The following is a 16,909-nucleotide window of genomic DNA, read 5'->3' as shown; positions in this document are numbered from 1 at the left end:
TTTTGCGTACGTAACACAGCAAGCCCCAAGGTGAGTAGGAGTTCTATACAGACTTATACCTCTTTTCCTTAGGTTTCCTTCATTTTTTCTATTATTATGTTTCACGGTTTCTCATGCCAGACAATTCTATTCAATTCAAGCAATTAATTTTAAAATTCCGTTACCAATGTAATAAATAAATAGTAGAGTAATGTTATTAAATATTTAAATTCCTATTTACATTACATACACGTATTTTGCAAAGTTTTTTGCATGTAAATTAGCCTAAATGATAAGCAATTTTTAATGTGTTTCCAATATCTAGTCAACTATTTCTAAATAATATATCAAGTAAAATATTATTAAGTCATTCTTATACCTTTGGAAACGCTGTAACGTTGGTTTTGAATTTATAGAAAACTAAATACCTATTTCCGTGTTTTTAACTTGAAAAATGACGAATTTCTATACAAACTTTCATCCTAAATTTCACCCTCTTGGGTGATGAAATTTTCAAAAAAACTTTAACATCTGTCTTTAACTCATTAACATAAGCGTACGCTGTACGTACTTATTATAAAAATATTGATACTAATATTTTAAATAAATATTAATTTATTAAATTTCTTATATTTTTATCGTAGTTAATTACGTGTTAATCCAACGACACAATCGAATTTTACACGAAATGACCTTCCTCGTATTAATTACCGTTAACGTTTATTATTTATAAACGTCTAGTCAGTAATTAAGATTAGTGATTTCTATATTCCCAACAAAATAATAATGTAAAATCTTATAACGTCAATTTCAAATCGATCCAATGACAAGAAAGAAGACAACAGTACAACTTAACGAAGAGAAGTTAGCCACAGCAAATCAAACTTCCGTATCGACGATGACAGTTCGCCGAGTGCAAGTCGCGTACATTCGTACTAAGAGTACGCGGAATGTCTGACTCTTGCGCAGATTGTACACCGACAAAGTAACAGTCACAACTCATAACAGGCAAAACAGATGAATTAAGAAAGTAAATTTTACTACAACAATTTAAAATTGTTGCTGTAACGTAAGGAATTTAAATTTTAAATATTCCATAACAGTTGCAAATATAAATATACGAATCGTTAATTAGTCAGTTCAATCTATGGTCGGTTTATTTGCGTCGAACCGAGTACTTGGCAAATTCAGCGATGTCATTCGATACAGATACATATACTCAGATTTAAACCGCATGAAAAAGTTTAAACGTAATTAGGACATATTAATCGATTTAAAATCTGTTACCCCAAACATTAATATTTCAGATTTTGAAACATTTATCCAAATAAATATAAATGAAATAAAAACTCCACGATGACGTTTAATAGAATTATACGTGAACCTAAATCTTAAAAGTCCTATCTTTATAGAATTAGATTTATATTTTGTAGACTGAAAGTTTAATACCGAAAGACTACAATACATGTGGGACGATCCGCAAAAGTATTTAAATATATGTGCACCTGCAAGCACTGTGTACAACAGTCTTTTGTTTTCTAAAGTTGAAAACATGTACCAGACAGAGCAGAGTTAAGTATTCCTATACCAGAAATTACGAATTTTATATTTTAATTTTAATTCACTTCATATAATTTAAAAAAATAGTCAACCTCTAATAGTTCCGATTGTTTTAGTGTTGGACCGAGTATTCGTTTTTTACTGAGTAGGTAGTAGGTACTCGAACTACTCGACATTCTAGGAAAATGTTGCGTAATCATTGATAAACTTAACATCTTGTAGTTTTTGTTTTATCGTTGGGCCCATTCAAAATAATTTGGCAAATATTAAGTAATTTTGGGAAAATATATAACTGCGGGCCTAAACAATGTCTAGGAAATAAAGATTTACGATCGACAGTATCAACAAAAGGCGTATTATATTGCAAGAATTTGGATAGATAAATAATTTTATTGTCGAATGCACTTTTCTATAATTTATTGTATTAAAATCGCTATTCAATTACGCGGTATAACAAGAAGGTTATTAGTCCATCACTAATTTCATTATTGTTAAATAATTAATATACCAATAATTAGCGACATAATTTTAAATACCAAATTATATAATTATTGTAATAAAAAATAATTAGTTTTTTTAAATATATTATATTTATTAAAAAATAATATAAGATAATGCATAATTGTCACGGAAAGGCTTGCGTCATTAACATATTTAACATTGTTTAATGCTTAGTTAGATGGTTCAACAGCTCATACGTGCCAAGTATAGCTTAGAATGTGTACTTGAAACCAATGCATATATTTTGCTTTAACTATTAAATTGTCTTTATTATTTAGTTAACCTCTGCGTCATATTCTAAATATTTTTATAAAAGTGATATTCCTAATCGACGTCGACATTATTATGCGAAAGAAAAAAATTAAACAAAAGCAACTGCTTTAAAACTTTAAAGGCCAATATAATAGAGACAAAAGATAATTTTGTTTTATGAAAATATTGTTACGAACAATGTATGCTTTATTTGATGTACTGGCAAGCTTTGTAATGATTATTGTTCAACCTAGTTTCTAATCTCTGCGGCACAAAAACCACATATTCACCAGCTAACCCACCTTGACTTCGCACTTTGATCAAAGATTTATTCCTACATTTTGATATAAAGAAATAGGTAAGTCCTTTTACGTTAGTTTTTAAGTCTGTAGTTACTTTTTCTCTGCTTCTGCCCAAGTGGTTTAATAGGTTTCATTTCTACAAATCTCCGGAACAAAGATATAGTATATTCTTAGTTTTGCCAAAGTTCTTCACAAAAGCTCCAAAGTCAAATAAATTGACTGCAAATAATATAAGATAAAAAAATATAATTTTCTCTACAAATATTGCAATTTATAACAAAAAAACCAGACTAGTAGGGTTATATTCACGTGAAAATACCTACGCAATCCGATTAGTATTTTTGCGTGAAATCGAATAACTTATAATTTCTTTATAATATTAATATGGTTATAAATAAAACCAGTGCACCTACCCGTTAACTTCTCATAGCCGTACAATGGCCGGAGAGTACTCTTAAGGAGCTTATTCCACCACGCTATTCTAGTGCGAGATGTATCATGTAGGTAGTCTACACGTATGTATGTATATATGGCGAAGAAATTACTTTTAAATCTAAGTTCCTCTACATTATATTTATTTTGTACACGAACAAAGTCAGCGTTTTACGAGATGACTGTTTGATTAAATAAACTACTTAACAAACTCTGTTACATGATAACTCTATACGTAAAAAAGTATTTATGGAAATCGACAAAGTAAATATTTCACTAGCTCGTCTTCCTGACTCTGTTTGAAATTCACACAAGTCTCATAATTTGTTATAAACAACGCGATGGCCATGACTTCATTCCCGGACCGTATGCCCCGAACAACGATCTGAGCACTTTTAGATGATTAACAGTTTTACGATGTATGCGTATCGTACACGTAGCAACGTACAATTGAAGCTCACATTACAAAATTTGTCGTTTTGCCAAAAACCCACGACGCGAATGTAAGCGATTTTTATACATATGGATGACTCATTATCATATTCACATGTTCATTATTACTTATATAGCTACGTAAGTGTTGAAAACGAATACAAAAGTTTAAGCTTAAACACTAAGTTGTTATTACTTGATCGCTTCACCAACTTGAATATTGAGATAATTGATATACCTACGCGAAAGGGGACAACTTTTGCGTTATTAATAAGCTTTGGTGCAATAAAGAATGAATAAATAAATAATAAATTGGTTACAAAAGTTACCCTAAAGTAATTACGGTAGTTTTTGCCTCGGTTTAAGCTGAGAATAAAAATTAATACAAAGAGCAAACACAGTCAGTTACAAACACATATCGTTTTTTCGCTATTTCAGTGAAAACCCACTATAAGACTGTTCTCTATTGCGAATTATATCTACTCAGTAAACTTAACACTGCGATCACGAAAATGAATGCAATAAACTACTAAGTACATTCTCTAGGTGAACATAGTCACCAGTTAAAGGACAAATTCACTCTGATCCATCTTTATTGTCGACCTTCAACGTGATTTGAATAAGAAATAAGGTTCAATAAAAAACTACATATTTATAATTGTACTTATGTATAGTTTGTTAAAAGTTAAAATTAGATTAATGTTATAAAAATGAGATTTTTTAACTAATAACTGAAATTACTCAAAACATTACCATATTCGTATTTCGCGTGCTCTTATTTCGATTATTTGGGGTTGGTGGTCTCTGTGTGTCTTTTTCCTTAATCTCTAATCTATAGTTCTATTATCTTCACGTAAGAGATCCTTCCCAGATAAAAATACTAAAAATTTACTTGTGACCAAAAAATATATATTCTGCATTAAAAATAATCAATAGTAAATGATGTGGGTAGAAATCAGAAAAAGTATGACACACATTTTCGTTCTACTTTCAGCGACATTAGATGCGTATTCCCTGCTATACGTGATTGTATAAGGCGCGGTACCGTTGCGACGATGCGGTCATTTCGACGATAATGCGGCTATACCGATAACAAAATCAGAAATACGGCACACTGATAGAGCAATAGCCCTTGCTAGAGTCGTCTATTTTAACAGCCCATCAGATTTCCTGCCTGTCAATACATGACATGAAATTTATTTATGAATACCGCCCGTATTCGTTGTTTTGGATCAATAGATACGAGTAAAATCGAGCTGTCATGTTAATGTTCCGTGTCATTAACGCCTAAAACTCTTTTTTTATAATATTGATTTAAAGAAAAAACTGTCTATACATACATATGTTCGTTTGTTTAACTTGTATAATGTTATTTTATAATATTTATGTACGTGCTTGTCATATATTATAAAGCTACCTGAGGTAATATACATGATTTTCTTATTACATATTGTAATTTCGATTTTACATGATAACTACGTGTCTACCATAACAGTACTGTTTTTTCCTTCTTGGGTATGAAAGAAATATCTATAAAAGATAAGCATTCTTCTTTATACCTAGTTATTTTATCAAACGGGCAGGAGGCTCACCTGATGGACTGATGGAAGTGACTACCACCGCCCATGGACATTATTTTGACATTTCTTTTTGTAGTTTTCTATTTTATTTCTCGTAAGTTCGTAATTACGTATAAAAGTTTTGAATAAAAAAAAACAAATCAGTACATTAATATTCTAAAAGAAAAAGCACCATCATATACATAATTTATTTGGACTCACTTAAAACTGTTAAGAGCCTTGACATAAAATTTTCATTGATAGCATATAATTTCTAGATGGACTTACGGTATATTCGTTCATTCAAGCACTTTGTAAAATGATTTTCATTTTTTATCTATTTCAATTATAGATAATGATATTATACGTAAAAGTAATTCACAGTAACTACCTTCAATGTGTGGTAGCTGTGTGGTCTTAACCTGAACCAGAACAATTATCACTATAATTAAAAACGTGAGCTCTAAATTAAAAACAGATATCATAATGATACCGTAGATAAATATACCATTAATTTTATGAGCTATATATACCTAGCTATGTTCGCTTAACGATGTGAGTATTCAATCGATGTGTAAATATATAATTTATATTAAATTTTAAATGCTTTGAACAAATATTTATAAAACAGCGGGATCGTTTAACAAATAATCACTATACTATCTGTTCTCTGTATTAAATTTTAAACTCAATTACATACATATTTGTCTATAAAACTTCTTATTATTTCGATTAAACGTCTTTATTTGATGCCCAAAGTAAGTGAAACTGGAGATCATATTTTTTTTATTATAACATAACAATGGAGTGTTATGAAAACTTATTCAGTTCTAAATAAGATTATGGAAATTTATTAAATTTTGTTTTTATACTCTATTTCAATCGAAGAAGGAGTATAGTTAAATAAAACTTAGTAACCTGCAGTTCGAAGTTAGAAATCGCATGTGATATGTAAATCTGTTTGCAGTTCATAATATATCAGAACTATATTATGAACTATAAACAGTTCTTGATTCAAATATTATTATTCATATTACAACATTATTCTACTTGTACCTATTTAAATTTTTCTTCAGAACTTCAGATTATAACTTTGCCGACGGTCGAAACGGCATTATTTTGCGAGTCCATAATGAGTACCATAGATTATTCAAGATGACGATCAATGATATCGCGTCAATTCAATACCGAAGTTGTTTATTTTTCTTTACTCCTCTTGTGCTTGGAATAGGTTATGGTTAACATTAACGATAAAAACAAACGAAAAGAGCAAACACAAGCTTTCATTCGATTTTATTTTTTACACGCATTGAACGAACTCTTCGGACCTCTAGATTTCAAACATCGAACACGTTTTAGTCACCCAAATGATATGTAAATATAACTACTATTATTTTTACACCTTAAGATCTAAAAAATCTTTAAATAAAGTTTTGCTACCTATAACTGTTAAATATTTGATCAGATTCAAGCAAGTTTACCAATTCTGTTATATTCTTCATTCCTTATGCAAAGCGTATTAATACTCTTAAAAGTAAATTTAATTACTTTTAAGAGTATTATTCCACAGCGTATATGTTAAGACAACTTACCACAAATAAGTTGTATAAAATTTTCGATTTAAATCAGTGACCGGTATCATACAACATCGTATGCGACAAAATCATCACACTGACCTGACATTGCTATGCGAGTGGATGAATGATCTGCATTGTCTGTGATCTGGCATCCATTGTGATTATCTTAAAAAAATATTGAGAATGTGAGTTGACATAATTATTTATCTTATTCCGATTAAAGGCCGCAATTTCGTTTGCTTAGATAGACAAATTAAACAATATATATTTTTGTCTGAGTAACATTTAAACAAACTTTCGTCGATATTCACTGTATCAATCACAGGTTGAATTTAATATTTAAAATGTACATAGAACCTACTATTTAATTCATGCTTTCTTATTCGTGACAACAAAAATAACTTGCCAACAGAGAACTTTGTATTAATGGCAAAATCAAAATATACTTTATTCAGTTAGGATCTTACAAGGAAGCGACATGATATTTCGTATGTATAGCAGTCTGGGGGCTGCTCTTTAAACTGCAAGAATGCACGGTTCCTAGAAAGCATACAGTACATTACATTAGCACCCTGTAAATTTCCCACTGCTGGGCTAAGGCCTCCTCTCCTTTTTGAGGAGAAGGTTTGGAGCATATTCCACCATACTGCTCCAATGCGGTTTGGTGGAATACACATGTGGCAGAATTTCGTTGAAATTAGACACATGCAGGTTTCCTCATGATGTTTTCCTTCACCGCCGAGCATGAGATGAATTATAAACACAAATTAAGCACATGATAATTCAGTGGTGCCTGCCTGGGCTTGAACCCGAAATCATCGATTAAGATGCACGCGTTCTAATCACTGGGCCATCTCAGCTAAAATATAAATAATCCTAGAAAGCATGAAGAGGAAATATTTATTTGTTTGTTATCGATAAAGTCTGAAACTACTGAAGCTATTTTAATAATTCTTTCACCATTAGAAAGATAATTTATCCATGAGCAATATAGACTATTTCAGTAATGTTACGATTTTTGTCTTAATTAATGGTATGGAAGAAATAGTGCCACCGAGCTGCTTAATTATATTCGAGTGTATATAGTATAAAATATCAAATAAATTAAGCCTCAATAAATCATGGCAAGTAAATTTGCAGCTTTGTGACATCGAATCTCCTAAAAGCCTAGAGAAATTTAAATATTAATGTCGTTACTATGTTACTCATTCAACTTTACTTTTAAATATAGCTAGTACAATATATTTTACGCCAACGATTACGACCTGATTCACACTACATACGTAGCATATCGCGTAGATTTGTAAATAAAATTGTTGTTCACACTAAATTTTCAAACTGATTAAATACCTATTTGTATTTATTTTTAGTAAATGAACGAAATGAAAAAAAAAACATATGTACCACAAAATCAATGAGCACCGATGAATTCTCCATTTAGCGGCAGTGAAATCGTTAAATCCAGATTAATGGCAAACATAAAAGAATTAGGTCGGTCCTCAGCGGGTGCTTTGGGGGTAGATTTGGGCAACCCTGTCATGACAGAGATTAGGGTGGACTAGGGCGTGTCGGCACCGTGAAATGTCGCGCCATTTTACCGCACGATGACGTCACGGGCCACTCCTGACATTTCGACTAAAGCAACAAAAGCAGCCCTACCTTCCCTCACTACTGATAACTGAAAAACCTTAATAACTTCAAGCTCTTTGCTTTATTTGCACACGGCCGCGCACCATAGCGTTTTGGCCGTCCTATTTTACCTTGGCATTTACAAACCTTAGTAGTTCTGAAATTGTGTCGAACCATTTAGTTGAATACAAAAAATTGTACTTAACTTTTATTTTTACATATTATGATGATAAGATTTCCTAGGTAAAAAAATCTTAATCAGGTATAATGACCGATGGTCACTTTGTTTGTGCGTTGTCCCATAAAAATGTTTAATTGCCGACTCCACATAAGCTTCTACGTCTTATTTTAGCGCAAATCGTAATTCTTTGATAACAATAAACTGTATCTATAATATATCCCATATTGAATATAATGCTAACACTTTTATGTTTAAGGAAAAATTATTAAGCAAATCGACTTTACATTTAATTGACCGAGTAGTTAAATATTAGTTTGAAGATCCCAAGGTACTGGATTCAAACCCCAGATTGGAAAGGTTATTGAGTTTTTCTGTCGAAAAATTCTGAGTAGCAGCACGGAGTCAGTAAATTGTATATGTGTACACGCTATTGGTCTTGCGTCTGAACTTTTACCCGCGGGATAACCTGCGGACGGAAACTAGTACTTGCATAATTTTAATGCTACTTACGCAATGCGTGTATTACTTACGTAATGCTATATAACTGAAAGGGTTTTACTCAGGCACATAAATATATATTTATATTATATAGTAAGCAATAGGGATTCAGATACGTACGACACGCAGACTGCTCGCGACTTTATACTTTAGGCTAAACTTTTGCCTACTAGTTTTATGTCAATTTTAAATGAGCCTCTGAAGTCCCATAAGAATATAATTAAAGCTTGTATTTTTATATATTTACAAAATATTTATTTGAACTCTGAGACGATTATCAATTTTTTATTTAAAGAAACAACGAGGTTTAGTGGTTACCAATAACTTAAAGTTTACAATACCCATTTTCGAAGCACCGTAACGACCGATATTGTAACTAATCCGAAGATTATGAGTTTAAGCCCGGGTCACCACTGAGTTTTAATGTACTTTATTTTTCTTTAAATTTCGCCTTGTATTCGTTGATGAGGTAACATAGTGAAGAAACCTGCATGTATCGAATTAAATTCTACCACGTCTACCCACCAAATCGCACGGGAACATCGTAGTGGAATAAGCCTTTGAGTAGACACTTTTAATTTTTGTAACCCATCCTGGTAACAATGATATTTTATTTTACAACTAAACGATACAAAGAATTATTCAAACGGTAAAATGTGGTTTTATAATTACAAACATTATGCTCTTGTTACAGTTTCATAATAATAATTGTAAAATTAGCGTAAAATGCAATATCTTTCCAAGGGTCATTTTAAAATATTACGATATTATTTAAAAATCCAAAATATCTACCTTCCAACATAACGTGTGAAATAAACTGTATTTGTAACAAGTTCTTTTCGGTTTTAACTGCCGGAAATACTTATAGAAAATACTTCACGACATACTTAGGAAGGTCGTCAGAAACTTGTTTCAAAAATATTTCAATCTCCCAAAAAGCATATACGAGAATATTGCATGTTTGCTGAACACTTTTTTTTGTATTTGTGTGACAAATAATAGCAATAAATTAAAATACGAAAAAGCCAGTGCCCAGCGGCCCAGTGGATAAAAGGATTTTAGTCGAATATAGCGGGATCTATTCCGGTCATGTTTTCATGGACTTATGTATCTTTAGAACTCAGCCCGTCGTCGCCAGCTCAGCGTTGTCGAAGAATATGGTAAAGACATATGTATGAGTCATATGTAAAAAGTTGCAGGTATGTGTAAAATAAGTGAACTCATGTTTTTTAATGCTCTCGTTTTATTTAATTAAATTAATGAGAAATATGCTGTGAAAGTCTTGTCACTTACCAGTATTACATTCCTTTAATGACAACAATTATAGTCTACACTAAACACCTATCGCATTCACAATAAAAATTTTCATAAAATTCTTCCAATTGTTCAAACAATACAACAGCAGCAGAACAATGGAGTCCTTGAAACACACAATATTTGAACTCAGAGATCATTTTGATAATAAAATGGCCGAGTTTCAAAAAAATCTTCAAAGTGCTTCCATCCCGGCCACAAGTCCTACTTCCAATATTGCGGCTCAATTCAGTGTCTTCAGAAGTTTTGTTATGGGTGCTCTAGAGGGGCTTCAGTTACAACTTGGGCTTTTGGCTGGCAAGTATGATGAGTTAGAAATGAAATCCCGTAGAAAAATTCTTCTTGTCCACGGCATTCAGGAAAGCAAATCAGAAAAATTGGTGTCAGGTACCGTTAAGATTCTTTCTGAACATCTAAAAATCCCCGAATTGAAAGTGGAAGATATAAGCCGTTGTCACCGTCTCGGCCGCTCCAGCTCTGACAAGCCACGTGCCGTTCTTATCAAATTCCGAGATATTGACCTTAGAAATAAGGTCTGGTTCAGTAAAACCAATTTGAGGAATACTGGTATTACTATATCTGAATTCCTCACTAAAGAACGTCATGAGGTTTTTGTTGCGGCTCGCCAGCGATTCGGGATCACAAAGTGCTGGACTAGGAACGGCACTGTGGTAGTTTTAGAGTCACATGGCACTAAGAAGAGGATTTCTACGATGGCTGAATTAAAGTCCTTAACTTCATCCACCGACATCACAGAGGTAAACACTACTCCTACTGCTTCTACTAGCTGCGGCACCCTGGCATCAAAAGACTTGAAAATCTCCAATATCAGGCCAAAAAGAACCGTCAAAAAGTAATACTTTCTTTTCTTTTGTTTTATGTTATTAATTATCCCTTATCTTTGTGTCATAGTTTTATATTAATTTTGCTTCTGAGGTGTTTGTTTATCTGTTTCATTACGGTTGCAATAATTCTATCCGCTTATCTCTTTATTTATTTATCTTAGTTACTTGTCACAATCACATCGTTCGGTGTGTGCATGTTGTGAGATCTCATTCGAATTATAGAGTAATAATAATTAAATCTCAGTACTTCGACTCGCCATATAATTTACCGAACACAATTCTTTTATTTGTTTACCGATACCGACATTCATCATAATGATTGTCAAACTCAAAGGTCAAACTGACAAATGAGATTACAGAGTAAACAAATATTGAGCCATAAACAAAAGCGTTCCGTTTTAAGCAGAAATATGGATACCATATATCTACTGTTATTTCTTGATAAAACATAGATATATATTTTGTAAATTAATGTAACTTAATTTATTTGTTTTTTTTTTTTTTTATCAATACCTATTTGTTTTCATTTTAAATGTCATATTGTTTAAATATTCGCTGAATATACCTAACTACTAAGCGAGGAGATTTAATTATTATCTATCCATTGATTGATTTTTGTGCCTAAATGTTTTTTTTTTTTTTTTTTTTTGATGTTTTTGCTATGCTTTGGTGTTGCTGTTTGCACTGTTTTTGTTCTATTTCATGCATTTAACTATGACCAACTTGTGTTAGTGCTGGTAAGTGTAAGTTTTTGTCTGATAAAATTAGCTTTTACGGGTTATATACATTTGTTTAAATATACATATATATTATTTCTAAATATATTTATTATATATATATTTATATTTATTTAGTATGAGTATTAATAATATTGATCTGAATATTGACTCAGACGATGATAACACTTTTGTATCACTTTCCTCTTCGGCTGACAGTTTTCATAGTACTTACATCCCGCTTTCCACTTCTCTTGATTCAACCTTCTCTCTTTTCCCAAAAAATTTTAATGTTGTTCATTTGAATGCGCAGAGTATTCCAGCTCACTATCCTGATCTCTTATCTTCCTTTGGCAACTCTAATATTCACGCTATCCTTATCTCCGAAACATTCCTCAAGCCATCTCTTCCTTCTTCCTCCTTCTCATTACCTAACTTTCATCTTATCCGCAATGATCGAACTGGAAAAGGAGGCGGAGGAGTTGCTATTTATTTACGTAACCACATTCCTTTCACTATCCTGAATAAATCCGATTCCCAATACTCTGAATCCGCCGAGCACATACTCATCGAGGTTATATTTGGACACATTAAGGTACTACTCGGTGTTTTTTACAGTCCTTCGCTCCACATAGACTACTTCGACACGTTCGAAAGTCTATTGGAAAATTCCTTGCCTAATGTTAACCATGCTATTATTATGGGCGACTTCAATACCTGCCTTATCAAAAATGACGCTCGTGCCAAGCGCTTATTGAACATAATTAATAGCTCCAATCTAAATTTTCTCCCATCCAATGCCACTCATTACTTTCCCAACTGCATCCCAAGCCAACTTGACCTATCCTTTGTTTCATCCTTGGAGCATGTTGAAATTCACGGACAACTACCTGCTGAAGCCTTTTCGTACCATGACCTAATATATCTGTCGTACAAAGTACGTCCGCCGAAAGTTAAACCCACTGTGGTCATGCGTCGAAGCTTCAAACATTTTGACAACGAAAAATTTATGCAGGATCTTAGTGCTATCAATTGGGACTCAATTTTAAACGCTTCTACTATCGATGAGAAACTTGAACTTTTTAACTCCTCTCTAAATGATCTCTTCGATAAACATGCTCCTTTCCGTCCCATCAAGCTCAAACACCTACCTGCACCTTGGTTATCTCAGGACATTCGGCAGTTAATGAAGAAGCGTGACAGAGCTAAATCAAAATTTAAATTAAACCCAACTATTGACAACCTCGTGAAATATAAGAGTTTACGTAATCGGTGCCGTAAAGTATGTAGAGATGCTCAACGTAAATATATACAAGATAAGATTGTGAACAGCAATTCTTCTCAGACATGGAAATTCCTACAATCTCTAGGTATTGGACGACAAGCATCCAGGATCCCTCATACTGTTGATCTCAATGCTCTGAACGGATTTTTTGCTAGTACTGTCCTAATGAACAACAGTGATATAATTAGTACTTTAAATCATTTTAGATCCTTGCCTATTCCTAACAGACCCTCTTTTCACTTTTCCCCAATTACTGCTAGTGACGTTAAGGCCAACATCCTTGCAATAAGATCCGATGCCATGGGATGTGATGGAATCAACCGTAGAATGATACTTGCTGTGTTAGATTATGTTCTCCCTATATTATTTCACATTTTCAATTTCTCCCTTGACCATAATGGATTCCCTTCCACTTGGCGTTTAGCTTATATCCTTCCTATTCCCAAAAACAAAAATCCCATATCTTTCTTTCACTTTCGTCCAATATCTATCCTTCCATTTCTGTCTAAAGTGTTAGAACGTATTGTCCATCTTCAATTAACAAAGTATCTAGCAGAGTACAATGTACTCTCTGATTTCCAATCAGGATTTCGGAGAGGTCATAGTACTACTACTGCCCTACTTAAAGTATGCGACGATATACGTTTTAACATGGACAACAGACATGTTAGTATCCTGGCATTATTGGACTTCAGTAATGCGTTCAATACGGTTGATTTAAATCTCCTGCTGGCAGTGCTTCGGTCGATTAATATCTCTTCCGATGCATGTGAGTGGTTTCGTAGCTACCTGTTTGGTCGTCAGCAATGTGTACGGATTAATAATAAATTATCCAGCCTCCAATCTCTCTCATCTGGTGTTCCTCAAGGCAGTGTCCTCTCTCCACTTTTATTTTCCATTTTTATTAATACTGTATCCCATCTCCTCTCGTCTTCCTTTCATCTTTATGCTGACGACTTGCAGGTCTACGTTTCTGCTCCCTTAACAGGTATCGGAGGGGCTATTGAGAGGCTGAACCAGGAATTGCATAAAATTTGTACTTGGAGCAAGACGTGCGGGCTTCTTGTAAATCCAGATAAATCGCAGGTCATTATTATTGGCAGCTCCAAACTACTTACTAAAGTTGATTACGCCAACCTACCTGCGATCATCTTTAACAATACGCCTTTGTCACTTAGCAGTTCCGTTAAAAACCTTGGTCTTCTTATCGATAATACATTATCCTGGACTGTGCAAGTTGCTGAAGTCAGTAGAAAAGTTTTCGCCACATTTCATTTGTTAAAACGTTGGAAACACTTTCTGCCCATTAAGACTAAAATCACGTTATGTCAAACTCTTCTACTTCCTATTTTGGACTACGCAGATTGTTGTTACACAAACATTACTGAGGACCAACTCAATAAGCTAGAAAGGTTACAGAACGTTTGCATCAAATTCATCTTTGGTCTACGGAAATTTGATCACGTCTCCGAATATCGGGCGCAACTTAAGTGGCTTACTATTCGACATCGTCGCAACTTGCACATGTTATCTCTTCTTTACTCTATCCTCTATAATCCTCTTCTTCCCGCGTATTTGAAGGAACGGTTCTGTTTTGTGGGTACTGACGTCAGATATCCACATGAACTGCGGTCACGCTCTGACAACAAACTGTCACTGCCGGTCGCTCATACCCACTTCTATAGCGAATCCTTTACGATGACAGCTGCAAAGCTATGGAATACGCTCCCTACCGATATTCGTCAATCTGAGTCAATTTATATATTTAAAAATAGGTTACATAAGTATTATTTATCTATTCAATCTGCGTAAATACTATTTCCTATATTATCATACTATTAGTATTTATTTATTAAGTATTATATTTTATGTACGTAAGTTTTATTTTTATTCTATATGTTTAGTATAACTTTCTGCTATATATATAATTTTATTTATATAATTATTTGGTATATATAATACATATGTATTTATTAAACTTATATATATCTATTTTGTTATATATTATTTGTATTATTTAAAGTTTAATTTTTAGTTGTTTAAGAATAAAACATGCTTGTTTGCACCATCCCGTTTCCCACAGACAAATTCTTACTCTAAAGGGTTGTCTGTAAGAGATTGCTTTAAGCAATAAGACCGCCTTTGCACGCTTCTCTTTTTTGTTATATGTTCTTGTAATGTTATGTACACTGTATCTTTTGTCTTTTGTGTGCAATAAAGTGTTTATAAATATAAATAAATGTAATTCTGCCATAATATATCCCCCATACATTAGAGCTGACTGGTGAAATAAGCTCTAACATCTACCCACATAATTTCAAGCAGTGGGACATTTGTATAACATCGAAGTCAAATTGTAATCGTAACACACTCGCCCATGTGGTGGCATTGTATCGCTTTATTATAAAGCAAATTTAACCACGCAATATTCTCGAACATTATCACGGGCTACACTCTAAAGAGAAGTCATACAAGAAAACCACAGAATGACTGGAAAAATTTTGCAGTCTAAATATCAGCATTCAAAAACTTATACGAAAAAAATCATTTCAGAAATTGATCACGGGTTTTTCTTTAAATTATATGAATGCAGTGGTGAAGTAAAGTAGCAGTCTGAAAATATCTCTGTGCTGAGCTAAGGCGTCCTCTAATTGAAAGGAAAAATCTTGATCTTATTGACAGACAGTGATGGGAAACAAAAAATATCTAGTAATCCAAAAAATAACGTTTTAAAATACTTGTAACTGTGACGAGATGGTGTGGGTGTATTATGTGTGAAATTCTTTATTGCACTAGACATCAATTATTGCGTAATTCAAATTAGAATTCAATTTATTTTTACATTATTTTTCTTTATAGAGTTATACCAGCTAAAGAGACCCCAACCAAAAGGACCTCCGTTTGTAACAATAACTTAACAATGATCTTTAATAATGATTTTTTGTAATCGATATTTGTAATAGTTACTACCTGTCATTCGTGTCCCATCCGTCCTCTGATCTGTCAAAAACATCAAGCTAACTTTTACAATGTATAGGCTACTCAAAACTGCCAACGTTATATTTAAATACATTGTAAATTTATGTTATAACTGTCAGCTCGCGTTAATATATCTCTGTACAACTGCTGCAATTAAAACTAAAGCAGAATTAAAACTGGTGTAAAATATACCTGCGATAATTTAAACTATTTTACCCATAGTACTAATTACTGGTAATACAGAAAACGAGGGTAACGCGCACGGCGCAATGCTTCAGATAACAGTGATTCGTTACCCTATATTCAATGGAGGAATTACACGATCTCTAGATCTAAATGATTCAGAACTAAGCTATGTAATCTTAATTACATAATTTATCTTTTTCTTCTTTGTTTAAAAGTATATAGTGGTTTTACCAACGAGGTTATGACCGGAGGCATCCGACATTACTTAAATGTTAGGTTTTTGCGTAACCAGGCCTTTACGCCGCCCTTTATTTTACGTCGTGGCGGGGAATTACTTTCAATAAATACATAAATACTAAAAATACCACAAATTATTCACTTTGTTTAGATAATTGCTGTGATAAAAACCTTTTGCGTTTATATATATAAAAAAATGTAACATTCTAACATTTACAAGGAAAATATTGGCCTCACCAATATTATTTGACTATAAATTGTAGAATACCGGTTTAGTCAGAGTTTCTGAGATGAGATATTTGGGTGTTTACTTAGACCATAAGCTAACTTTTACTTACCATATTAATTATATAACAGCTAAAGCGTATCAAATGCTAGGATTTATTCCAAGATTGACTAAGGAATTAAAAAATAGCTTCACCCTTATTTTACTTTTCAATGCTTA

General features: G+C 32.8%; 1 protein-coding gene across 2 annotated transcripts in view; it reads right to left on the bottom strand.

The window, feature by feature from the left end:
* Positions 1–16,909, bottom strand: part of LOC113398721 (probable phospholipid-transporting ATPase IM) — a 70,151-nt gene that overhangs the window by 47,469 nt on the left and 5,773 nt on the right. The window contains exon 1 of one of the 2 annotated variants that reach the window (XM_064216844.1): positions 6,694–6,759. The exons of the other annotated variant lie outside the window; for it this stretch is intronic. The gene's annotated coding sequence lies outside the window, so the exon portion shown is untranslated. Of the gene's footprint in view, positions 1–6,693; positions 6,760–16,909 lie in introns of those variants that run through there. 2 annotated transcript variants of the gene reach the window in all.

Source organism: Vanessa tameamea, chromosome 14 (genome assembly GCF_037043105.1).
Source record: "Vanessa tameamea isolate UH-Manoa-2023 chromosome 14, ilVanTame1 primary haplotype, whole genome shotgun sequence".
In the NCBI taxonomy this organism is placed as follows: domain Eukaryota; kingdom Metazoa; phylum Arthropoda; class Insecta; order Lepidoptera; family Nymphalidae; genus Vanessa; species Vanessa tameamea.
Note: the sequence above shows the minus strand (reverse complement) of the source record. Positions and strands in the feature narration are given on the sequence as shown.